Source organism: Sorex fumeus, unplaced genomic scaffold (genome assembly GCF_029834395.1).
Source record: "Sorex fumeus unplaced genomic scaffold, SorFum_2.1 ptg000007l, whole genome shotgun sequence".
In the NCBI taxonomy this organism is placed as follows: domain Eukaryota; kingdom Metazoa; phylum Chordata; class Mammalia; order Eulipotyphla; family Soricidae; genus Sorex; species Sorex fumeus.
The window spans coordinates 55,878,077-55,906,059 of record NW_026606064.1 but is presented as its reverse complement, the minus strand read 5'-3'; the positions used below and the strand labels follow the sequence as shown (position 1 = coordinate 55,906,059).

The 27,983-nt window shown below is 38.3% G+C and overlaps 1 protein-coding gene across 3 annotated transcripts in view; it reads right to left on the bottom strand.

Annotated features, from left to right (window-relative positions):
* Positions 1–27,983, bottom strand: part of NRP1 (neuropilin 1) — a 162,982-nt gene that overhangs the window by 93,633 nt on the left and 41,366 nt on the right. The gene's annotated exons all lie outside the window — the stretch shown is intronic.

Genomic DNA, 27,983 nt, shown 5'->3' with positions numbered 1-27,983 from the left:
GAAAGAAACAGCTTAGCAAAAAAAAATGATGCTCTAAATAGTTTAACTTTAAGACATTTTTCATTTCAATAATTGAGAAAGCAGCAATTTCCAGCATAGTCTTGTCAGCGGGGGGAAAAGTGTTATCTGCATTCACCACTGTACTGCATGAAGGGAAAAAAATCTGGCAAAATGAAATAATTAAAATGGACTACATCATGTCTGTATACATCATCTGGCAACACAGAACTATTAAGAATAATGGTGTCCATTATACTTGCAGACAATGTCAGTTAAAGTAACCAATTAACAAGAAAAAGAAAAATCTCATGAGCACAATTCTCTATTATTAAATTGTGTTCCTTTGTCTATGTGGTGGGTGTCAATACATAATGCTATGCATTCTTTTCAAACTGCGAAGTTCTTTTATGAATTAAAAATGTCTCCTTGGCTGAAGCTCTCCATGAACAATACTTTGATTTCTGTGAGCGACCCTTTAAACATATGGCCACAGAATAATAAACAGATTCTTTACTGTTTGATTCAATTCCACCAAACTCCAAAATGCTAAGACAAATTCTCTCACTATCCAGAGTGGCTAAAACACAGTTCATCTTCCCCCAAACCATATTCAAATAATTCCTCCAAAGAAAAAGGTTTATTTAAAAATGGAAAATAACTTTGTTTATACCCACCAGCCAGAATCTTTAAAAGAATACCGCTGTTTGAAAAGGAAATATGACACAATAGAAGTCACAAGGTGATTTGATTAAAAACAACCCTAGGCTTAATAAGAGCTCACTAAGAAGATAAATGATAAAGGAAGTAACAATAAAATATTACCCTAAAGATTACATTGAGATAATAAATATGCTTCTTTATCTCTAAAAGATGGAAAACCATATCTAATAAACTAGCATCCCCCAGGAAAATAGGAAGATCTTTGTGTTTACTCTATTTCTATGTATCTTGTTTTTTTTTTCTTTTTACTTATCAAGTCACCTAGAAGCCAGATAATTTGATTTGTCTATCATTTTTCTTCTAGAACTGACATGAAAACATTATAATCCATTCATTTCAAACTTTTATATTATTTCTGTGTTTAACTTGGTTCAGAAGTCCTGTGATATATTAATTTCAGGAATGGCTAAAATATGGCAGTAACATAAACTGTATCTGGCAATTTAAAAGAGATCAAAGTGGGGGAAATCTTCCTGATGACCAATGTCATCTTTAACAATCTCTTTTCAAACTGTCCAGGACACATTACTTATGTTTACAGAAGGTCTCAAGAGACAAATGCAAAGATGATATCACTAGTTAAAGTGGACAGCTTAAGGCCTTCTAAATTAAAAATGACATTACCTCATCAGTAAAAATTGTGTGCCAGCTTTGTGTATATCAAGAATAAAATAAAGCTGACATTGATGGAACTAAGCATTAACATATGTGAATTATTGTATTAACTGCATTTCCTCTGCAGCATCTGATGTTTCCAGTAGTAATCACAGACCTACCAGCATGCCTAGCCCTCTGCAAAACTACAGAATTACATAGAGGAATTGTTAGTCTCTCAATTCTTTGGGAGGTGCCTTGCATGTGAAAAGAGAGAGGAGAGGAGGAGGAGGAGCCAGTGGATGAGAAGGAAGAGGATGGAGAAAGCATGCTCAAATTCCTCACTGGTCTATAAAGTCAAGGGACAGGGTGGGGGTGGGGGGCATGCAGGGAAGAAAGAACACCATCTTTCCATTTGCTAAAGTCTCCAAAAAAGTCTGGTATGCTGAAGAAATTACTCTGATCTGTGCTGTTTCACTGACTAGTGGTCTACATGTTTCACCCTTCACTTGCTTATAATTTCACTGTGATTTGAACAGTTGACTGTGTTTGGTCTGATGACCTATATTACAACCCTGCTTTGTAATATAGGCTTTTTACTTGAATCTTGACATGGTCAGAATACTAAGTGGCTGAATCCAGTGCATTTTGTCTCCTGGGCACAAATAAGAGGGGTAGGTCAGGCTTTCGGGAGAGCTAAGGGCATTTTTAGGAGGAGGAGACCTTTCTCCCAGGTATGAGAGGAAGAGAGAGATTGGCTAATATAGTGCTAGTGAATGCAGCAGAGAAAAAAGCTAGCACTTTAATTCAATATCTTCTAATAGTAAACATGAGACTCTCCTCTTGGCAGCAGAAAAGGCTATTTTTAAAAGAGAGAAAGGGATTAGAATCTATTCCCAGCAAGAGATAAGCCACGGCATCGTTAAGTGCCAATTTTAGGAAATCGAATTAATCAGGGATACAATGGTTACATTTATAAACTGGAAAGCTGCTATCATTTTAGTACTTCCCTTCAAAGTACCTTCCAACAGGGCCCCAAAGAGTCTCACAAATAGCAGTTCATGTAAATATTCAGAAGGGTGTATGTGCACAAGTTGCAGAGGGGAGCATTGCCAAAGAAGTTAAGAAAGCAGCTTGCGTCTCCCTCTGGAGTTGATACCAGCTCCACTCCATAAGTTTCTTGCTGGCAAACGTGGTGCCAAGAATGCAGCTGGTGTGCCAGCATCCCTCCCAAGGGACTAAATGTGTCACCACAGCAACGCACCCAGCCTGCATTGGCCTAAGGCCCAGGATACTGAGTTTGCAAATTTTGATCCCTCAGCCGGCCGCACATTGCTCTGTTGCTGCTGCCAGTGTGGCCGACACAGCATTTCCAGGAATGCCAAATCCCCGCTTATGGCAGCAGGGGCCCACACTGGTTGAACTCTTGTTCTGAATCAACAGGCTCCAGCTACTAGGGCAGAGCTGGGCTTGGTGTGTGAGGAAGTGGGTTCTTCACAGCTCCAAGAGGGGTCATTCAGTGGACTTCTCTTGTCATTTGGAGCCTTGCTCTGAACAAAAAATGTCCCAGGTGACCAGGAGGCCCTGTCTGACTTTTTCTTCTCTGGGCTCACAAACCAATGTGGGTTCGCAGTAAGGAAAGTCCTTTCTTAGATCTCCCCTTCTCCATGGATCAGCAGGTGTAGTTTCAAATGCCTCTGCTTTCTCAAAGTCACTGTCACACTTCTTTGCTGACAGGAAAGCTATATGTTAGTACCTGTTTGGGCTGACCAAAAGGAATATGTGGGGAATTTTTGCTTAACGCAAGTTGAAAAGTGAAAGTAGTATTCAGCACTGTGTATCACAGCTGTCACTGTCACTGTCGTCCATCAGTGTCCATCGTCCAACTGATGTTGACCATCAGTTTGCTTGAGCGGGCCCAGTAATGCCTCCATTGTAAGACTTGTTGTTACTGTGTTTGGCATATTGAATATGTCACGGGGAGCTTGCCAGGCTTTGCCTTGTGGGCGAGATACTCTCAGTAGCTTGCCAGGCTCTCCGGGGCGGGGGGCGAGGAATCGAACCCATGTCGGCCGCGTGCAAGGCAAACTCCCTATCTGCTAGGCTATGGCTCCAGCCCATTTATGACAACATTAGGTGTTAAAGTGCTTTTAGGCTTAATGTGTTATTAGCTACCATTTGAGAGATTGCATTTTGGGTGGGTATGGGAATTCTAAAATTTTTCCATATACTTGAATAGCAATTGTAGCTTTGTTTTATACCATTTCTGCACATAGAATATTCCCCAGAAAAGCTTTTGAATGGCAGTGAAAATCCATTTTCAGAAGACCGCCAAACCTTTATCTTTTAACATCTTCCAGTCTCATATCCAAAAAAAAGAAAAAAAGAAAGAAAAGAAAAGAAAAAAAACCAAAAATGTTGAAGTATCTCCTCCCCACTCTTGTATACTAATAATAGTAAAGCAGCCTCCATTTACCAGGTAGTCAAGCAAACATCTGACTACTTAATGGTCCCTTTTATGATGAAGAGGCTTTCCTGAGATTTCAGTTTAGACTTAATACTCTGGGCGGTTCTTCTGACCAGTGTCCTGGGCTTAGGCTCTCCATTTCTTAAGCTTTTCTTTTCTTTTCTTTCTTCTTTTGAGACTTTTTGATAACCTATTCCCTCATTCTGCCTAGGTCTATGTTAACGGGGAAAAACATTTTGAGTCCTAATAGAATCCCAGTTAGGTTGCCTGGAAGGGTGATAAAAGAATAAAGATTGACTTCTAAGAATTCTTGAAAGGATTACCCGGAGATTATATTTTTTTCTTTTGGAAAATTTGAATTATGGTTTAAGGAAAAGGGCCAAATAGAGGGAAAAGTGATGGGAAAATGAGAAATGCATTGAGTCACTATAAAGTGGTTTCAGAGGCTTTATACGTATGCAGTGCTGAATAGACAAATCACATACTTTACTTAAGTCGGGTTTTCTCCGGTGAGTGCAAATGACCCTTGACTCTCTATGGTGGAACCAGTTAATGGAAAGTTAATCCTCTGCAGGGTGTTGTCTGTACACTGAGCTACTGTACCAGGACCCCACCCCCAGCCCCCCACTCCCAGCACACACACAGCTTCTGGTCATTCTTGCATTATTAGGAGTGGGGATTCTAGGTGGTGCTGTCTTTTTAATCTTCTTCCAAGAGGATATAGCCCCATGTGCATACATATATCAATAATGGAGAAATATGATGCCTGACATCATAAACCAGAGTGAGGAATGGTGTTGGCTAACATAATTTTCACCTGCAAAAAATGTGTTTCTTTGAATTGTTGGTTTATTTTGCACAAAGGCATTAATAGCCATCCCAACTGAACAACCTGTGAACGATTATAGTGCTGCTGTCCAAGAACTGCCATATATATATATCCCCCAGAAGAGAACAGATTTTCTCTCGGAGTATTAGAAAAGGGGATTTGGAGTGAAAATAATATATAACAAGAAAGAGCCAACATATACCCATCTGTATTTCTGAATGATTTTGCATGAGATTTACTTCCTAATAGGTCTTAGCTTGCTTTCAGTGATCTGTAAAATATCTGTAAAATATTTAAGAAGATTTCTACACTTTCAGTTAGTGAAAACACTAAAAAAAATGTTATTTACAGTGCTTACCTTGCATGCAACTAATCAGGTTTGATTTTTAGCATCAAATAAGTCAGGAGTAACCCTGTACTCAGGGTTGTATCTCTGAGCAGGTTGTATTCCTTAGTAATTTCCTTAGTAATTTTTCAAAATTTTCCACTGGAAAACTATTCGATTACAATCAGATAAAAGGTGGGGTTTTTTTTTTTTGAGAATTATAAGCTACCTAGATGCAAAGGAGAAAATCAATGCCTTTTTGCCTTGCTAAAAAATTTGTGTTTATTGCTCAGGAAACACTTTCTTTTATGATGTTTTATTTGGAAATAAATCAAAGACTTTATCTTTTTGTTTTTAACAACTGGATCAATGAAACTCTTGGTATTTTTTTTTAAGTTACAGAAAGTTAACTTGAATTGAATTTGATCTCATACTTTCTGAAATGCCAGTAATAATCCTTCCCATTTGTATAGTAATTTCCGTGTTACAAATTATTATCAGATCTATCTTTCAAGATAGTCTTTTATAGAGAACCCAGGAAGACACTTACCAGGTGGCGCTCTCAGAAAGAAAGAGCCCAGAGCTGGGGAAGCATTGGGTGACACATGTAGGAAACAATGTGTATCCTTTCAACATTGCATACTTGTGGGCAAACTTTTCCCCAACATCTGTTCCTGTGTCTACTTTTCATAGTATCTGGGGGGAGGCTGATAGAGGATTAAGTATAGCATTATTATTTTAGAATTATTCATTAACAACCTACTATTCAATGTCTCAATTTTACTATTTTTGCTAGACAAAGACTACATGAACCAATTCTTCATTGATATTTTTCCCAGTGTGTTTGCAGCTATTTAAACAAACATCTTGTTGTATACAAGGTATATTTTCATGTGCATATGGGGGGTTGGAGGCAAGGGAAGAGATTGTTCTTCACCTTCAGGGAACTACATGGTTTGAAAATTTAATAGAATTGACAGTGGCTGTGAATGGACTTCTTACTAGTCTGAAGCCAAATGTTTAGAATACACATGAGTAGAAGCCAAAACCAGCTAGAACAGCAGATATGATAGAGATGGGTTTTATAGTGATGCTGAATGGTTGCAGTAATTTCTTTTTCCTGGACATCATTAGGGCTAGCGTCAACCTGGTGCTCTTTCAAAGGATGGAGGTTAGACGGAACGGTTAGACCAGCTTGAAAGCACGGTAGAGATTCTCTAGACCTTTACAGAGGAGATGATGGGCTACGATGGGCTCTTATCCTTTTAGCTACTCCCCTGTGACCAAGTGTTTCATGTCTATGAAAGCAATTTTAACTGTTAATGGAATGTCAAAATTCACACAACTGGAAGAATGTTGCTTCATTATATTGTAACATTGCTTTCTAAATATTTTTGCTAAATTTAAAAGTAATTTTTTCATTAAAATGTTAAGTATGGAGCCAGAGACAGTACAACAGATAAGGCACTTGCCTTGCATGCAGCTGACCTGAGTTAAATCCTGGCATCCCATATGGTACCCTGAGCCTCACCAGGAGTGATCCCTGAGAACAGAGACAGGAATGAACACTGAGTACTGTCGATGTGACCCCATGCTCAGGAGGCCTTGGGACCCCACCAGTCCCAATTGAGCCAGTGTTTCAGTAGGTACGAGGATGTGATGTTGCTTTGACTCTGAAGTGCTAGGGATACCTAAGCCACCTCATGGATCCTTGGGAACCTCCAGTATTGCACCCTGAGAGGCTTGAGGATCATACAAGACTGGGAATCAAACCTGGGTAGAGTAAATACCAAACTTCCCCATCTCCTGCCCCTCCTAAAGATGTATTTGTCACATATATGCATATATGTGTTGTATTTTTGTTTCTTCATGCCATCTATTATTACCAGGATCTATAGAAGAACAGATTTTGGTCTATGTTCATTTTCATGTTTGTAATCTTTCTAAAACTCAGTTTTCCTTATTTCTAGTAATCCTCTTGATCCACTTCTCAAGTATAATTTCTAGTCCAGAGCATGAAAGCATGTATTTGCACCAATTGATATGTTCTTGACCTTGTCAGGATGTGAGGTGGCATCATGTAAGTTTGGTAACTGTTACCTGCAGTTACTGGTGACTCTATTCATGTGAGTTGTACAGTAACATCCTATTGAGCACATTTCGTTTTTCCCATCATTGTAGGTATCTTTCCCCCTGAGATTATTACCCAGGCTCAAATCTATAGACAAGCAGACTGGGGATCCAGGTTTGTGCTGCAAAAGGAGCACACACTTCTGAGTGCAGGGTGGTCACTTGGCTGATTGGACTCCTGCTAAAGAGAGAGAAGGACTATGGTCCTAGAGACCAGTCAGACCTGGTAGCCAGTAGATTTACATAAAAATCATTTCTTGGGCTGGAGAGACAAGACAGGGGTAAAAGCACTTGCTATGCATGCAACTGACCCATTTCATAGGGTTCCCCAAGCACTGCTGTAGGTCTCTCTTCAGCACAGTGCCGGGCACAACACCTAAGCAGTGTTCAGTGTTTCCCCCATTCTTCACTGCAAAAATACCACAGAAATGCAAAATAAAAAATCATCTCTTTGCAACAGAGTCCACAAATTATCAATGGAATATCAAATCTCAATTCATCTTAGATCAAGCAGAAAAAATGTTGCTAACACCTTTGCCTTTTATTAGTCTTTATCCTCTTTACAGACCCACAAAATATCATATACTCTTGAGTAATTCTAACCCAGGAAAATTCCATCACCATAGACCCTACTTCCTATCTTTCCCAGAATGTGACTTTTCATTTAGTTTATAAAGGTTTCTACAAGTCTCATACTCACCCAAGTGACCAATTCACAAATAATCAAAAATGCCATAAAACTCAAAAAGCTAATTTCAAATGTGACATTTTATCTTTAAGCTTTTGTGATTCCTCTGGATCACATACCAAGAATCAATCATTTCACTGCATTAATAAAAAATGAATGATGAATAGGTTGAAAATGAATATCTAATATGTATATATGACTACAGTCCTGAGACAAAGTTTTGCCAAAGTGCAGAAAGAAAAATTTTAAAGAAAAGATGTTACTGGAATAGAATTAAGGAGGAGATTCAAATTAGCTTTCACTACAGTCATGCAAAGTAATAATGATAGTGGGAGGGATAATGGATCATGGCTGGTCAAGTTGACTTAGAAGGAGGAGGATGCAGATAATAAATAGCATTGACAGGTAATAGATAATTCATTGCCTATCACTGTGTAACAAATTATCACAGAATTAGGGACTTAAAACAAGACATATTTATTGGCGTGGCATGCTGGGTTTCTGCTCAGGGTGTCACAAGATAGAAAGCAAGGGGTTGGCAGGGCTACGTTCTTATCTTGAGTTCAGTGCCCTTATCAAATTCCCAAAGTTGGGACAGAATTCAGCTTCCTGCAGTGGTAGGACCGTTAGTCTTTATGTCCCTGCTGGTCGTCAGCTTGGGACAGCTTTCAGAGCCCTTGCTCTCCTCTCCAGCCTCCAAATTACCCATAGACAATATTCCTCCCAGTGAGTTTTTCTCAGCTCTCCAAAAACACTTCAAGAAAAGCCAATTTTATTTATTTATTATTAAATTTATTTATTTACTTATTTTATTTAGATGCCATGATTTATAAAGTGGGCTGGAGTGATAGCACAGTGGGTAGTGCGTTTGCTTTACAACATGGCTGACCTGGGTTCGATTCCTCTGTCCTCTCGGAGAGCCCAGCAAGCTACCAAGAGTATCCCTCTTGGCAAGCTCCACATGGCATATTCGATATGCCATAAACAGTAACAAGTCTCACAATGGAGATGTTACAGGTGCCCATTCAAATAAATCGATGAACAACAGGAGGACAGTGCTACAGTGCTACAGATTTATAAAGTTTGCAATAGAATTTCTGGCACACTATGCTCCTGCCTCCAGTTCCACCAACGGTCCCACAAACCCTCTCCTCCCAACCTGAATACTGGAAAGATACACTTAAAAATTTAATTATTGAGAGTCTGGAGCGATAGCACATGGGTAAGGCATTTGCATTGCATGCGACCGACCAGGGTTCGATTCCCAGCATCTCATATGGTCCCCACGCACAATCAGGAGCAATTTCTGAGTGCATGAGCCAGGAGTAACCCTGTTCATTGCCAGGTATGACCAAAAAAGCAAAAAATTTAAAAAAATTAATTACTGAGGATGGAGTAGTAGTACAGTGAATAAAATGTTTGCCTTGCACATGGCTGACCTGGGTTTAATTCCCAGTATCCCATATGGTCCCCAGAGCCACTCCAGGAGTAATTTTTGAGTGCAAATCCAGGAGTAACTGTTGAGTACTAACAGATATGGCAAAACCAAAAAAAATTATGGTAGCTGGGGCCACATGCTTTTGGTAGAGTTGGCTCTAGTTGTTTCAACATATAGAGGTAATTTACCACTACAACACAGATGAACCTAAGGCCCTGCCTACTTCCTTGCTCCTGTTACTTCCTCTTCCATTTTTTTACTCCTTGGCAGTTTTGTTTCTGTAATCCTTATTACAAAAAAAAATTCATATAAAATAAGAAGTATCTTTCAGGTCAACACAGGGGTTAAGGTGTTTGCCTTACATATGGCTGACCCAGTTCAATCCCCAGGACTTCAAGGTTTCTCAGATACCAGTAGTCATGATCCTTGAGCACAGAGTTGGGAGCAGCACCTCTGAGAACTTCTGGGTGTAGCCTGATACTTCCCTCCATCCCCTAAAGGGAGTCTCTTAAGATTCATGTTATCTAGTCATAATTTTCCTTTCAGGAGGTCAACTGATTAGTCACTTGTACAATGTGTATAATATGTGTACACATTGCGTACACATATTGTGTACATATGTGTTCGATTTATTTGCAGATGTATCTGGATTAAGTTTGTCTGAATAACTCAAGAGTGGTAGGGCATTAGGGTCTTGAGGACCCTCTTAGAGTATTGCCTATCCCATATGCCAAACTCTGGTAGACCTCAAGAAACTCAGAAGCTATGGCAGAAAGATTATCCACTTAAATTTCCTGTTGGAGCAAAGAATAAATAGTAGAATCCAGAATAAGACTAACAGTAAGATGGGCAACTAAAATAATAGTGGAAGATGTTGCAATGTTCTCATTTCACACTCATTGGTTTGAGAGTCCACAAGCATTGCTTGCAAAGAAAAGGAAAGGATTGTGGAGTGAGTCACACTCCCAGAAGAGAAGCGAAAACAGAAATTCCAAGATTGTACAACACATATGGATAGAGACAGAAAATAATAGGTTCATTCCAAAAATACAGCAAAGAATTTGAGACATGTGTGGCATAAAATAGTCAAAATACATCATTTCAATGGAAAATAAATTTCACATTTTAAACTTCTTATTTTTGAGGAACCTTGCTCCATAATCAAGATTTATGGCATGGGAGATTTAAAAAGTCCTTCACATGGGAAAATAATTCTATGATTCAACTCCAGTTATTAAATGCAAGATATATCTAAATGGAAGAAAAGGAACACCTCCTTAAAACAACTGAACTCCAGAGTGATGGAATCTTCTAGTATCAGTCTTGCAAGGTTCAGTATTTATAGAAAAATTCACATGACTTTAATTACAATAAATTCAGTTCCCCAGCAAATCTGTGCCATCTGGAAGATATTAACATCATTTACAACTTGTTCGCCTTCCTACTTCATAGAAAATTTTTACTTCTTGCCAACTTTCCACTGTTCTCAGGGTTTGAAAAAAAGCATTACTTTATGGATTGTCTCAAGATGGGTTTATATAGCAAGTCAAGTCATCAAAAAATGATGGGGATAGGGACTTTTTGGGATACATTTACTTCCTTCTTATGTACTTTATGTCTTTTATTTCAAGGGTGTTTCTTTAATTTTTCACTTTTTATGAGGTATAGTCTCTTCTCTCTGTTCCTCTCCTCTAAGTCCACTAAAGGGAATATAATACATTCTTTAAGTTAGCTGAATCCCTTTAACATGGCCCGGTGGAGAGAGAGACTACAGTAAGGACTCTCAGTTCTGGGTCTCAGAAGCTACTTCTGAATTTCTGATCTACCAAGAAGAATTTGTGTCTTTGACCACCCACAAAGAAAGCATCTAGGGGACAGTGAGGCAAGAGGCTTGCAACTTCCAGTCCCTCAAGAAGACAAATTACTTAAAATGGACTCACATAGGCACTGACAAGCTAAGGTACTGGGCAGATCACTAACTTTGGAGGGCTCAGTTATTTTGGATGGAATGATAATTTACTAGAAAAAAGATCAGGTGGAACAATATCTATAAGCTTTCTGTATGGTTCAATGGATCTTCTCGTCAGGTTAGAAAGTAGAGAAGAAATGAAACAAATACTATGGAAACCAAATGAAGAACTGCTTTGTTTTACAAAATACATATTCATTTTCGAAGAAATTAGGTAGTACAAACAATTTAGCTATTGTTACCTCTCTGGGAAATATAGCACTCAAAACAACGAACTTTAAAAATATGATCACAATTTTATATTCAGAAAAATACTATTTGGAATAGCAATAGATTTGCGCACACTATTACTACCCCAAATCAGTATGCAAAAGTCATTAGCAGAAATGGGACTTTAAAAAAATCAGTTTATATATGCCCTACTATGTTATTTTATCACCAGATCCAATAAATGTTCCCATTGATATACCCAACTCAGTTTTTTAGCATTATTTATACACAGCGCTGCATTCACCCATGACCCATTCACTAGTAGGGGGGATACCAGTGTCCAACTTCCATTCTTAGGAAGGCAGATTTATAGCATCACAAAATCGTGGTCCTCGAGTTTTCTTTTGTATGCTTTGCAAAAAGATATAAACCAGTAATTCCATTTTACAGGATAGGATCTTATGTTCTCATTCAAAGAGTTAAAAAAATATCCTACGATTGATTAATAATTATTCAATGAAGATCTAGATAGTTTGCTAATCAGAGCTGCAGGAACTAAAGTTAGCAAATACTCATTTTTCAAAAGATGTTTTTTTTGTTTGTTTGCATTTTTTTAAGTTGCAGCAATTACAATGGAACCTTTTCAGCACAGTCAGGTGAAGTCTCTTTTGGTACAATGACCACCCATTATTTTGTGGGAAATTGGGAAGCAAAAAATGTGATGAAAAGTGGATCATGTGACACACTAAAGATTTCTTCCTTTCAGTTACACTAAGAGTGAAAGAAAGGTTGCACTGAATTTTAGGATGAACAGTGGGAGCTGATTCAATCTGAAATTGTCCTGTGCTGGTCAGTAGATTCTTAAATTTTATTGCATGTAAAACCACTAAGCTAACCACAAGCAAGAAACATGAGTCTTTTAGACCTGGGCTTAGGAATTTATGGCATAAGAATAAAATGCACATGGGAAAAATAGAGCATGTTAAAGATTTACTTTCTTAATCCCTAGTGTTTATAAAAAGCAGAATACTGTTTTCTGAAAGTCATCTTCAGTTCCTGATGTGTTGATTCTTACACAAAGAAAGAATTTGTTCTTTCTTCTCTTCATTATTTAAATTTTTATTATGTCAGAATACAGGTGCATAGGGAGTAGGTATTTGGGGTCTTTATTTTCCTAACACATATGTATTCTATAACTCATCATCAATTTGTAGTACAATAATTTATATCATGCAAATATATCTCAAGGAATAAAATACTTCAAATATTAACTTTCAATTTTACAACATGAAAACCAGTTAAAGATGAGACTATTGAGAGGGTCATCAATGATTGGCCAAATACAGAATACTTTATTTTCACTGACTTGCCTTACAAACTAAGCAATTAATTGGTTTACTGCAGAGACCTTAATTGTCTCTGTGTCAGGAATAAGCTCATGGAGAGAAAAAAGGATTTTAATGATTAGGTAACCTCGAGATTTATATGGACATTAAGGAGTAATTGTGTGTTTTGAAGAAAGAAAAAACAGTGACCATAAACATAAGCGGGTAGTCTAAGAGAAGGAGTAGCATCTCACAAAGTTTACCATATGGCCACATAAGGGTTCTGTCCACAGAACATGGATTTAACTCAACCAGGCGATCATATAACCCCCATCCTATCCTCTAAAGTACTCCCCAGCATCATGATCTCTTTATTGCAAGTTTAACAGAAAGGAAGAGGGAATATGAACAAGTTAGCTGAAATAAAAATGTGGTATAAAGGGAGTATTTCCAAATGCATTCTTCTCCAAAGCACAACATAAGCTAGAGAAAAGGATAAAAAAGTCCCCCCTGATAATACTAAAGCCTCAGCTGTAAAAACAAGGCAGGTAGGCAAAGCAGAGAGTAGGTTGTACATTACCTCCCATATGGTGACTAATTATTCCATAAGGGAAGGCAATTTTTTTCCCCCACTAAAAACCAGAGCACAGAAAATGATTTAACATTTCACTACATTTAAACAGCCTAATTTCTTTGAGCATTCTTAATATAGAGGGCTAAAGTTTACTGCACTTTATGAATAAAAGTTTATTAAGAGAATTATAACGTAAAGTCATAGGGAGAGATAGAAACAAGGCAATTTTCAGCAATTTAGTTCTTGAATTATTTGGGGACAAATAAATGTACCCTTATAAATGTACCATAAAACAGGCCCTTTGAGAATCCTTTTAGGGGAAACTTATTTTAAACATTGCAGGTTCCTGAAATCGTCATATTACTTTTTAAAATACCTCATATTTTAGATATTTCATTAATTCTAATTGCCTTTCCCTCCAGTAGGGGCACATTACCTAGATCGTATTATTATAGTTTTCATCACTTTCCTATGTTGTAGTTTGGGGTCCTTTTTCATTTTTTTTAAAGTAGGAAGCAGAAAGAGTGGGAACTTGTCCCAGATGCCCTAAAATGAGTTCCCAAGAACTAGTCTTGTGTAATGTTTACAGGGGAAACAATTTGGAAAAATTTCCAAATCTTTTGGGAATGTTGTATGTAATGATTTTTTGTAAATATTAATAATTTGTCAGTTTATAAAGTTTTTCAGAAACCCCACCGATATGAAATCTTAATTTAACTTGGTTTAACACAATAGACATCAATCGCATTGATCATGAGAGCCTTTCATTACATAATTCATGCTGGGTTTGTATTTGTAAAGGGACATTTTTATATTCTATTTTGAAAAGCAAGTTACTCTTCACTAGCCACAAGCTAGAAATGATTAAAAAATTAGGGTTAATGATGACATGAATTTGAAAAGACAGAGAAGGATTTGGCAATCTATTCTGCCAACTCCTTCTATATTGCCTTCACTGTTGAGAAATAAATTTGAATCGCTGCTTTGGAAAATTGTTTGGGCCATTATCTCTGGCTAAACACAAATGAGGCAGATACTAAAGACTTTGTACTTGGTAAAAGGTATCCGCCATCATGGTGAACAACTATCCTTGACACAACCGATCCCAGTATGCCTCCCAGAGTGGGAATTAGAGACTGTCCTTGGACCACTAAGCATTATGCTGCCCACCTTGATAAGAGCTAGCCTAATTTGAAAGTGGGAAGAGAAATTAAGGGTTAAAAGAACAAGACTGTAGTTTATAAACTTTATAGAGAATCGCAACCCAGAAAACATAAGGGACTGAAATAATATTACAAATACAGTTAGAAGAACCAGAACCTTCTACTGTGCTATGATGAAAGTTTGAAACTCAATATTTACCACTTTAACATTTGGAAAACATTTAAAAAACTGTTTGTTTGTCAGAGCAGAGAGATTGTACAATGGATAGGGCACCTGTACACTCGGCTGACCTGGGCTTGATTCCTGATGTTTCATACAGTCCCTTGAGCACCATCAGGTGTAATTCCTGAGTGCAGAGCCAGGAGTAAGCTCTGAGAGCCATCAGGTATAGCCCCAAAACAGCACAACAAGAAAATTTTAGTAGTGCTCAGGAGGCCTGCGAGGCTGACTGGTAATTCATGACCAACAGGGCTGAGTGTTAAATATGTAGGTTTGAGGATGTGGTGCTGCTCAGGCCTTGAGATGCGGGGATTACCTGGGCCACCACACTGGTGCCCAGAAGTTTCTGGATCTAGGCCCTGTGATGCTTGGGGTGCTGGAACAAGCCTATCCTGGGCTTGTATTCTAACCACTGTACTATCTCTCAGCTGTTACTTCCTATTTGGGGGGGAGCAAATGACAAAGATCTTATCACTATTAAATTCTGCTTCTCATTTGAGAGTCTTCCCTAGGGTCTTTGCAAGATTTCTGCAAGACAACTTTTTTTGACACAGCTTTCTGCAGAAAGGCACACCTTTCGGCCACACAAAGGCATTGATCCCTACAGAATGCTCAGTCCAGGGCTGGTATGCTGGTGATTATCCCTCTTCTTCCTGACTTTGTTTCCAATCTATCCATGTTAAGAAATATTTCTTCAATTTTCTATGTAGCTTCCACTCACTGACCAAAGATCCACACTGAACTTCTTTTCTACAAGAGTATCCTTCAGTTACCTGAGGATACCTGTTTAAGTCTATTTTTGGTACTGAAAAAAAAAGAGAGAAGCATGTAAAGACTCATTTATCAGACTTTTTGAAAAACTGGCAAGGGGCTGGAGCAATAGCACAGCGGGTAGGGCGTTTGCCTTGCACACGGTCAACCTGGGTTTATTCCCAGCATCTCATATGGTCCCCCCGAGCACCTCCAGGAGTAGTTCCTGAGTGTATGAGCCAGGAGTATCCCCTGTGCAACACCTGGTGTGACCCAAAAAGCAAAAATAAAAATAAAATAAAAACATAAAAATAAAAAAACAGACAAAACCAGTTTAAATAGAAACAAAGATTGGAAAATGTGGACATATGATTATTTTAGCAGACAGATAGTGAGCCCTGTGAAAAGTGTTCCTGAAACTTAATTGCCCTGTTTCTGTGCTTTGGAAACTTGGGATAATGTCTGTGACCCGGAAGGATAGGGTGAATATTGCCATGTCCTCAATTCTGTTCCAAATCCCTTCTTCCTTCCCACATTCTGCAGTATCTGGTGTTCTTATTTGGTGTGTGTGCGTGTTTGCATATATATGTGTTTGAATTTTGGATACACTGGTGGTGCATAGGCCATACTCTTGACTCTATGCTCATTGACCACGCCTGGCAGTACTTGAGGGCCCATATGAGCTGCTGGGAGTTGAACCAGGGTCAGCAGCATGCAAGGCAAGTACCTCTTAGGCTCTCTCTGTTCTTCTTACTGGAAACAGCAGATAGCAGGGACCATCTCTCAAGGATGGCGCCAGATAGACACAGAGATGTATGGGTGATAGTTTAATATAAATATTCTCCATATCAACTTCAAGTGTTGATGCCAAGGAAAGAAATAAACTCATTCTGCTGCCTTTTCTTTGACAAACTAGGCATGCCAGTTAAAATTTCCAAATTCTGGACAGAGAACATTTCTATTTTTATAACTGTTAAATTTCTGTTTTACATTTTCTTTTACTCACTGTACTAAGTAATTTCATGCCAACCAATAGGCCCTTTAACTTTTTTTTTCATGTGAGTAATGTAGTAAGATTATTGCCATGCTATAAAAATGTCATTGATTCAGGAAACTTTTCTTAATGATTCAGATTATAATAATTCTTTTCAGACAGAGGCAAAATACCTTTTTTCACTAATTAAACACACATACACCGTTCACAATTCTTTAACCTTCAAGTAGCTTTTTGTAAGTTGAGAAGTGAAATGGCCATTTTATCAATTACTACCAAATTCCTCCCTAATTATTCACCAATGAACATATACTCAGAAACACAGGTTAGTAGTTCAAATACTAATGAAGCAGAAGTAATGTTGGATTCAGCAGTCATTAAAAATAATAACTTCAACTTGATGTTTTTATAATTTTTCTTCTTTAAAACCCAATGTATTAAAAAAGATTTTCCCTTTAATGTGTGACAGACATGTTAAACAGAGGCTATGTAAATGTTTGCACAGTAATAATATTGATCTCTTCCATGGAAATTTTTTATACAAATGGCAAAAGACTATTAGCAAAAGCTTTGACTTTTACTCCCATTATGCATTGCAATTAAAGAGGAAAGTATTGTTAGCATGCATGATAACTATAAAATTTGGGGCGTTGACAGAAAACTGTAATGCCTTATATTTATGTAGCACTACTTTTCTGAAATGTTGAGAGGGCTTTTATGTTTGTCATTATAGACCTGGAAAGAGAGAATTGTGTTCCATGACATGGGTGGACATCTTAACTACAGCTGTGTCTACAATACTAGCAGAACAGCTAGTGCTTCCATAAACTGTTGGATTCACAGATGATTCTTTATTGAACTGACCATGAATAGATGGAATTAACTCTTGCATTCACCCACTCAGGGTCTCAGAGAAATTCCTGAAATGGAATGGAAGCTATGAGGGGTAAACAGAGTCTACCCTCCTACCCCACCCCCCATCCTTTGTTATGGCCACTCGCTCCTAGTGACTGCGAAGTGAGATAGCACTACAGTAAAAGAAGGTCAAAGAAATGGAAATGGTGCCAACTGAGGATCATTCCAGGAGAGCATTTCTATTGAATGCTTGCAATGGTATCCTGAGCATGCTCTGCAAACTCACAGCTCCAAAGCTTTCTCCTAGTTAGAGAATAGCCCAGGCTTTTCTGGGGCTGCCAACAACATGATGCATTTCCTTCTTGCTCAAATCCAGACTTTTTAAAAACAGTGTTGAAATCTGGTTAAAATGAATGTCCACCATGGCCTTCAAGAAGGAAAAAAAAGTGTTTGGGGGGGCGAGGGGGCTGTGTGTGTGGGGAGGAACTCTGGCAGATAAATGGCAAGCTACATGCCCGAATAGGAGCTACAAAGTTTAATTTGCAGACACTAATGGAAAGGGCCATACTCTCACTAGATTTGTTGGTCCTTGCTCCAATCTTTGCTGCATTCCCTCCCTAGGGAGGCATTAGCCAAGGCCAGGGACAGTGGCACCATGTCCCTCAGCTGTAGGTAACTAAACAGAATTGTTCTGGTATTTCTCATTCCAGAATTTCTCTTTTCTTACTTACCTTTTGACCCAAACTTTTTCTCCAAAGTCCAACTTAAGGTCCATTTGTTCTAGAAAACTTTTTTTATACTCAATCATCTATATTTGTTTTCTCCACTTGAACTTATGGCATATGTAACTAGCCAGAACAGACCATATCTCCATGCTTACCTCAGAATTATGCACTGAAAATATTTTTGAGGGGTTCCCTACATATTTTCCCCAATAAGAACGTCTAGATGTAATGCACATTAATGCTGCTTGCACTGAAACTTTATGAGAAACAATTCCCTTAAAAAAATGAAAGGTTGTTTCGTCTTCATTTTAGGTAGACAGAGTATTTTTTATTTTTTCTGTCTTCATTTTAGGTAGATAGAGTGTTTTTCATTTTACCTTGGATATTTTTGAAATCAGAGCCAAATCAGTTTTCCTGGAAATAAGATCGCATTTATTGAGAAGAATGAATAAACAAATAAAAATATCAGAGCAACATCACAGAACTCAGGCAGAGGAATTATTTTATATTCATATGTTCTAACACTTAAATGGAAACTTTTAAATTACTGGAGTAAATGGTTCTGAAAGAAAACATCTTTCACTCCTGGAAATTTTTTCTACATATCTCACAAATCACTTTTGGGAAAACTCTCGAGGCACTGGGCGTTCTGCCTTTGTTCCAATTACATTAAAGCTTATTAAAATAGCCATTGTGACAACAACATCTCTTCAGAAGAGTGCACCAAATACTTAGGGGCATAGCCTCATCTAGATGTCCTGGGATTTGGTTACCTTACTCCTATTAGTGATAATAAGTATTACGTCTATAAATCCCTTGACACTTATGTCAATCCTATCAGTTCCAGTTTCCACAGGTGGAATGATAGGTCTAATGAGGTCCGTGTCTTCAAGCTTTTTATTTATAAACTTCAAATGTTTGGATCTCAACTTTTCTGTGATCCCTGGTAGTTACTAGAGATCAAGGTGGCACATTAAAGAGATATCATTCACTTTTTTAAGGAAATTTGTTCCTCATAAAATTTCAGTGCAACCAGCATTAATGTGCATTACATACAAATGGTAAGTTTTGCTTAACAAAGCTTGTTAATTATTTTCTTCCCCTTTATGCTCCCTCCCTGCATTATCACTCTCCTCTACTTCCTTCAATTAGGGAACAAGGCATCAGAAGGGTGCTTAGACTTGTCTTTATCGTTAATCTTCTGAATGCATTATACACAATTCATTCTCTTTTCTTTAGTGCAGGAACATAAAAATTCACTGCCATTTGTAGTTAAGGTCAGTATCTGTGGATGCCAACATTTTAAACTGTTTATTTCATCATTTGAATTTCAAATTCTTATCCCCAAATGCTTTTTACCCAGCTTTAAATCCAGAGCCTAAGGAGACTAGAATGCCTACTCTAATAATCTTTGTCTATTATATGGTTTAGAGATGTAAATTACAGGTTTTGTTTTTTCACTTTGTCTCGTTAGTACCAAACTTGCATTAACATGAAGTAAAAAGTCCAGCAGGCACTTTGTGAGGATGTGATCAGTACCTAGATGGGTTAGGCCTATATATACATAGATTTGCATATTCATGAATGTGAATACACAATCTTATCTTATCTGTCTAAGGGAGATTAATTTACAAAGGTTCCAAATTTGTGCCACTTTACACTAAATGTTGCCATTGGGATTGATTTTTCATCCCTATATTATCAAGAGGTTTTCTTATCCATAGGAGCCACCAAGGCAGGGCCAGGAAATAATTGATTGCAGTTAATTCTAAACACAAGACTGACAAATGATTAACTACAGTTGTCAGATGATTAGACCTGTCATTGGGTCACAACCCTGCCTGTCACTACCTTACACCTAAGCTCCTTCAGGAAAGGTAGAGGGGGCGTCAACATGCCATTTTGAAGCTAAACTCAGTGCAATTGCAACAGACCTTATATTCTGTGCACTGCACCTGGAGGAGTACAATTTCTAGATTTTGTTAAATTAGTTTCATATCAGTCAATACTTATTTAAAAACATGTCATATATCTCTGTGGCTTGTGCATGCTTCAATTACTTCTGATTATTACATCAAGATTTACGAATGAGATACCAGAGTCAGTCCTATTTACTGCAAAATGCTATTGAAACAAACTGAAATGCAATTTCAGAACAGATTGCAGTACCCCATCAAAACAGAAAGGGGATAGAGGAAGTTGGATTTCGAGGTGTGCTGAGGCATTGTTAAATGCAAGACGCCATCTCACCTAATAATTTAAACATGGACCTTGTGGTCTGACGTTTTTAATACTTTCTTGATCTCTTTCTTCTGGCACTGTGGGTTCTTTGCCATTGTAGGGTGCACTGCATAGTGACTTACGGATTAAATACCAAGCCCTCTTCTGCCAATAGCACTTGCAAAAAGGGATAAATGATTTGGTACTCTTATAAAAAGTCACACTGTAGGTGTCCACAGAAAGCTACCATTATTCAGAGCTTCTAAAAGCTGCCCCCGCCTTTTAGATACAAACCAATCCATAAAACTGTTACATTCAGAATTTCAGCTCTTATCTAGGCAATAAGACTATAGCACCTTGGAAGAACAATTTGCCTTTTTAGTTGACACAAATTAAGATCCAAAGCTTAACTACCGCTTAACTACTGGTTTTAAAAATTAGTTTAACTCACAAAATCCCCCTGATAGACAGCCCTGATAGGTAAAAGTTTGCGTTTACTTTGTGATTCATTTCATTTGGATTAATCTAGAGGGCTAAAAATTTTAAGCTTGAGGCAGCTCTGACTCCGAAGAACAGAAATATACACACAATTCTCCCATCATTTATTGCTTCAGGGCAAGAAAAAAAAGAAAGCCACTGTTATTTGGAAACAGGACTTTTCCAGACAACTGTAAATATCAGTCATAGAGCGTTACTAACCAGAACTGTGTTGTGGTTCTGTGTTACTACAGGGCACTAAGAAATTAGAGGAACCACATAAACAGGAGACAAGTACACAAATTTCTGAAGAGATAACCTTGATATAAATTCTAAAATAAGCTCAAGGAGCTAACATTTATACTAAACACTTAAAACATGGATTCCAGCATGTTTCCTAGAGGCAGAGAATCAATTAGATGGTGACAAAATTTTGAAGAGTTATACAACAATAGGAGAGTGCTACAGTACTATACATTAGAATTATATCTATCACATATATGTTTCAAGCTGAAATAAGCCTGTTAATGGTCTCATTTAGTAATTTTATTGTTAAATACAGAAATTGAGACTCAGAGAGATGCAGTTGTACAAAATAAAGTTGCCCCAGTTAGTTTCAGCATGAAAGATACAGTCTCCTCATTCCTTACTCAGTACTTTCCACAGACATTTCAAACATGTTTTTCTCATTGCATAACTAAAAATGCACATCTCTAGAAACTCATTTCTTTCCTACTTTACTTCTGGAAATAAAACTGCAGAATTCTATATTATCAAAACTGTTAATTGTTGTTTCTTTGTTTAGCCTATTTTTGAGTACTATGCAGAATTATTTAAAAAGTTTTCACTAAAAATATACAATTTCAGAGTTTTGACTGATGAACTTGGTTGATGTTTAATTACACAAATAAAGGTAGGGAGGTAGGGAGAAAAGTAAGATTTCTGTGCATGTCATGATGCTGACTTTGATAGTGACCCTTAAAGATCAGAGAAAGCATGGTCTGCAGAGAAACTTTTCTGCATAGAAATGCAGAGAGCATTTTTTAAGGAGGTGGGGGAATCTTAACAGCAAAAGGATTGAACGGGATCTCTGCACTCATTTTTGCAATGTAGTCCAGTTCATCTTTCACACAGATAGCAGACTCGTTATCTTTCTTACTTTTGAAACCCACCAAAGAAATCTCATGCTTTCCCTACTAACAGATTTCCATGCTCCTTAACCTCTACTTAGAAGAAAAGTTTAGAAGAAAGTTGAAACCCAGCTTGTTTCAGTTCTAGAAAATTTCTTTTCCTTTTCAAATCAATTAATTTAAATACATATGTGCACAACTTAAAGTCATTTTGTTTTCCTAGACTAGTTAGAGTTTCTATTTATTTTCAGATGAGCTGATAAATGCTTATACAATGTTAACTTTAACACAGTAAGCTAGACAGGGACTTTTTCTAGGCTTTTCCTTCCTATGAATACCCTGGAATGATTCTGGCACAGTGAACTTTAATTCTAGCATCTTTTGTAGATAATTTTGGCATCAGTGCAGAGGAAAACAGAAGCAGCATACTTCCTTGAGATGTTCCAACCTTGTTTGGACTATTATGTGTTTATAATGGTGATGCTGTATTTAATCACTTATCATTCATTTTGTCATGCCAAAATTGTGAAAATTATCATGACCCAGATTTATAGATGGAAATATGGAGAATATCTTTACTAACCCCTAGAAATAGAGCCCCTAATAAGTCAGGTAGACTGTTACAGGTTACAGGCCAATAATCTGTAGCAGTCAGTACTGGTGTTTGGATTCCTTCTTCCAATCCAGCACATCTTCTATTGATATACACTCTGTCAGTATTTAGCAGAGGAAAAAAGAAAACCTGTTCATAGTCTTTGAAGATAAGTATATATTTTATTCTAAAAACACATGAACCTCAACATTCACACACACACAAATATCCCTTACGGTTGATGGGCATGCCAGAGATATGTCATTTTTACCACAGATGCTACTTTGGGCATGCCCACTGAACAAATAAAATTTACTTGTCCACACCCAACACAGATCCTTTTTCATCCTTATAGTAGGAGTAAAGATAGTGTTCTTTCTTCAAACAACCACTGTAGCACTGTCCTCCAGTTGTTCATTGATTTGCTCGAGCAGGCCCAGTAATGTCTCCATTGTGAGATCTGTTGTTACTGTTTTTTGCATATTGCATACCTCACAGATAGCTTGCCAGGCTTTGCTGTGTGGGTGAGATACTCTTGGTAGCTTGCTGAGCTCTCCGAGAGGGGTGGAGGACTCAAACTCGGGTCGTCTGGGTGGGCAGCTGGCAAAGCAAATGCCCTACCAGCTGTGCTATAAAGTCACTAATGTCACTTAAAGTATTTATAACTTATTTCATGTCCCCATTGATCAGTGCCATGTATGAGTAAATACAACTAAGTGGTACTTCTATAGAGATAATCAGAGTGGGGTTTGCAACAAGTTAAAATATTGCATTTATTTCAATAGAAGATGTTGATAACTTACTGATTGTTCTATATACATGAACTTTTATGTTGTGATGAAACTAGAATATATCTCAAATCCTGTGAATGTTGTACTTGGTGGATTAGATTTTAGAATGAGAATACAATGAAAGTCTAATATATCTGGCATCCTAATAATCAGTATTACTTCTTATTCTGGGAGTTAGTCCTTATTTTTTCAGTAGAACAATGCTTTTTTAGCAAAACCCATTTCTAGTTAAGTACTGAGAAATACAGGGACTAGGAAAGTATTTGAAAGTTAATGAGGAAGTAAATAAATAATATGCCATTTCTGTGAAATCTTGAAGAGTCTGCCCTCTATAAGGGAACCTGAAAGAGAAAACCAATCCCTACTTTGCATATGAGCAGTTACAATAGCATTAAACAAGTTCCATATCCTCAGTGTCTCAGCTGCCAATTTGCTGAGCTGTTGGTGTTGACCACCCCATTGAACCAGGCAGTTTTGATGGGATCAGATTTGGCCAAGAAATTGTAAAGAACCAAGTTCTCAGTTGGACTTCATTGCCTAATGTTTGGGTGGTTCGGAGCAAGCCACTTTAACAGGCTGGGCCTTTGTTTTATCATCTGCCCTGGGAGATCTCTAAGGTTCTTTCATTAACAACACACCAAGACTCCAAAACAAATATGTTGTACTTGGGTTTATTTAGAGCCTTTAATTACAGTCCCGTTGATGGGATTACACGGCGCCAGGGGGCCAGGTGGTGGGTGTAACCCCCGCCTACTGGAATTTGGAGGATCTGGGTGGAGGATGCTCGACTCCAATCCGAGTAGGCTTGGAGATCTTGGCCCCGGAACCCGCGTGGATTTGTCCCTCTGCCAGTACCTTCAGGTGTGCGGAGAGTGGTCTCAGCATGGTGGTGGCTGGTCCTGGAGGTCTTCGGCTGCCGGAGCCCTGGTCGGGGTGGGGAGGAAAGCTCAACCCGCTCCCCTCCAATGGGCCCCGGCGAGGAACAGCCAGGCGCGGGGGCAGACTGCCAAGACTCAGAGACTATAAAATCCAGTTCCCGGACGAGAACAGTGCAGTCTGCCCCCGCGCCTGGCTGTTCCTCACCGGAAGACATCTTATCAAGACATCTTTTATGACATCTTATTATCTCATTCCTACAGCGGGTAGGGCGTTTGCCTTGCACGCAGCCAACATGGCCGACCAGAGTTCGATTCCTCCGCCCCTCTCGGAGAGCCCGGCAAGCTACCGAGAGTATTCGATATGCCAGACACAGTAACAACAAAGTCTCCAATGGAGATGTTACTGGGCTCGCTCGAGCAAATCGATGATCAACGGGAGGGTCTTTACTTTTTTACTTTACTTTACTTTACTTTACTTTGGACAAACTTGCAGGCTATCGAATGTAGCCTGCCCACAGGGCAGAGTCTGGCAAACTTCCCGTGGCCTACCAAATATGCCAAATACCAGTAACAATGATGGGTCTCATTCTCCTAAAGAGCCTTGAATATAATCTCAGGGTTAGGATGAAAGAGACGTTACTGGGGCCTGCTCGAGGCAATCGACGAATAACAGGATGATGAAATGAAAAATGAAATGAAAATTACAGCCCCAAATTCTCTGACTTCGCCTGATTCATTTTCTAATGCATAAGAGGTAGAAGTGAATCTCAATCCACTCTTTCATCAAGGGTCAGTTATAAAAGATTAAAATTTGTAGGTATTTATATTCGGGTGGGGAGGGTTGAACACCTCACTATACTCAGGGCTCACTCATGGCTCTGTGCTTAGGAATCACTCCTGGAGCTTGGAGGACCACATTTGATACCAGCCATCAAACTCAGGTCAGCTGGGTAAAACGCAAGTGCCTAATCCACTGTATCATCTCTTCAGCCCTCTGCAGTTCTCATACCGTGATTATCTTCTTAAAACAACAATGCAAATATATTCTATATCACCTAGATAGCTACCATATAAGATTCACTGTTTGCCAGCTCATCTTGTTGTCACACGTGTACTTCTTCTGTATGCAGTTAAATGAGTGACATAGACAAGTTACATGAAAGCATAGTTCCCTGCATGAGCAAAGGTTCCCCAGCCACTCAAATACACAGAAGAGATTGACGATGAGAAAGAACATAGACTAGAACTCAAAATAATCACCATCTTTGACACTGACACCAAATTCTAGCCACCAAGAAACTAATCAGCATAGTTCACTCACAGCAACTCTAGACATATAAGCAAAGTGAAGGCTGGAGAGATAGTTTCAAGGACTGATGCAAATACTCTGAATGCAAGAGATCTGGGTTTGATCCCTGGCTCTGTATGGACTCCCAGAGCACTGCAAAGAGTGACCCCTGAGCACAGAGTTGGGAGTGACCCCTCCATGGATGAATGTGACCCCCAACTAATAAACAGCACAAATAATTATTTTTAACATTGTATTTTGTGATATACCATTTAATTAACTGGTCCATTACTGGCTAAAACAAATTGAGCAACAAAATTAAACAATTCAGCAAAGACTATGATAATGGCTGAATGGGCTAAAACACATGGACACCAAATTCAGCATATAATTGCAAGTGCACTCTATTTCGTGTGGTCCAATAACAGATTTTGTTTCTATCAAATGTCATCATTCATCACATCAAATTGATATTGTTATCTGAATGTTTTGGTTTTGTAGCTACTTTGGGATTAATGTGTAAACATGCATTACTTTATTTATTTTATGAGAATTCTAAGCCTAAATAAAGTATGAATATTTGTGTACAAAATACATGTGCATTTTATACTTCTATATGTGTTTACATAAGTAAGATTATAATAAAAATCATTTTAAACACTAAAGATTCATATATTTTTTTCCTTAAGTAGTGGTCAGTAAATTCTTTAAATTAAAAAAAGTTTTTCTTAGCCATTTCCCCAGGCTTTTGTCAAGAAAAGGATACTACAGCCAGAGAGAAACCTTTGTTTGAAGACAGGCTATTTATCCACCGATTGAGTAGTATGTATGATTGTTCTAGAATATTCTTTTCCATTTAATTTATTTATGGGGATTTATGAGGAATTCTCTTTATTTTCTTTTCAATATTTTTATTTTCTTGAATCACTGTATTATAGTGAGATATAGTTACAAAGCTTTCATGACTGAGTTTATATACAATGTTCCAACACCCTTCCTTCCACCAGTGTACATTTCCCATCAACAATATTCCCCATATTCCTCCTGCCACCACCCCCCAGCCTGGGCGATCTCTCTCTCTCACTCACTCTCTCTCTCCCTCTCTCCCTCTCTCCCTCTCTCTCTTTACTTTTGGGCACTACAGTTTGCAATACAAATACTGTACTGTGAGGCCATCATGTTTGGTCGTTTGCCCACTTTCAACACACATCCCTCATCCAGAGCGTTCCCTTCCAACCCATGTTGTCCTAATGGAACCCATATTCTCTGTTCCAGCTGCCCTCTCCCCCAGCCCTTGAGACAGGTTTCCAATGATAGACCATTAGTCCTGACTCTTCTGTCCTTGAGTGGCAGTCTCTTACTATGTTTTGTTTCATTCTTTTAAAATTTTTTATATCCCACAAATGAGTGCCATCATTTGATGTATCATTCTAAGTAAATTCTCTTTATTTTCATCTGCTCCTTATAGCCAAGTCAAAGTTGTCACCTAGAGATCTCAAAACCTTGCTTTTCTTTAAGGAAGAAGTAAAAAAGATTTCTGCACCCTCAGGATAAACCTGATGCAGACAAAAGAGCTAGGGAAGTTTCTTTCTCTCTCTCTCTCTCTCTCTCTCTCTCTCTCTCTCTCTCTCTCTCTCTCTCTCTCTCTCTCTCCCCCTTTCATTTGTTTTGCCTTTGGCTCACACTCAGATGTGCTCAGGGCTGACATGGGTTGAACCCAGGTCTATGGCATACAAGACAATCACCTAACTGCTGTAATCTTACTCAGGCTTCATGAGTTTCATCTCTAACAAGAACTTCCAGAGGGGACACAGGGGTTCCATTCTTAGTCTCTCAGACACTTTGAAATTCAGTACTTCAGGGCTGCACAACAAGGTTGGTTCAGACAAGTCAGGGAATTCTCTGCAAGGTGCTGGACAGCAGAGCACAGATAGGCTTAGCATTCTAGTTCTACTAATCCAATCTAAACAGAAAAAGTTTCCTTTCAGTGTGATTTCAAATACTTTACAAATTGTTTATATATATCACAAATTGGAAGTCCACACAGCACATTATACAAACCCAACCAAATACTACATACTGCGGTCTGTAGAGATGCCATAAAATTTATAGCAAATTTACTTACAGACACTATTGGGAACCAAATATAAGAAGCAGCACACTGGTCTTCAGCCTCCCTGGTCATGGGCTAGTCACCTGTGAGCACAGCACATACCATTCTCATGTTAACTCACAGCCTCACCATTCAGATTTGAACTCAGGACTTTGGCTTGCTCTAGAAAGTACTTTAGGCCATGGATTCATCATCTGGGTCCCCAGAAATAATATACTTTTTCCAAGGTGCTACTATTTGATTTGTAACCTACTTTTTAGCAGTTTTCTGTTAATTCTCACACCAGCCATTTGCAATGAATTTTTGTGGCTTTTGAAGGGGTGTCTATGGAATAGACAGCATGGTCATTGTGGATGACATTTTATTTCTCCCACCCATCTGCCAAAGAATTCTTATATCCACAGCCTTGCTCCAAGATTTTTCTACCTTAGGCACTATTTTATTTTCTAAAGTAGAGGACTTGGAACTTCTTTCTTCCCCTCCATATATATCCAGACATATTCTCAGATGCCAAGCTA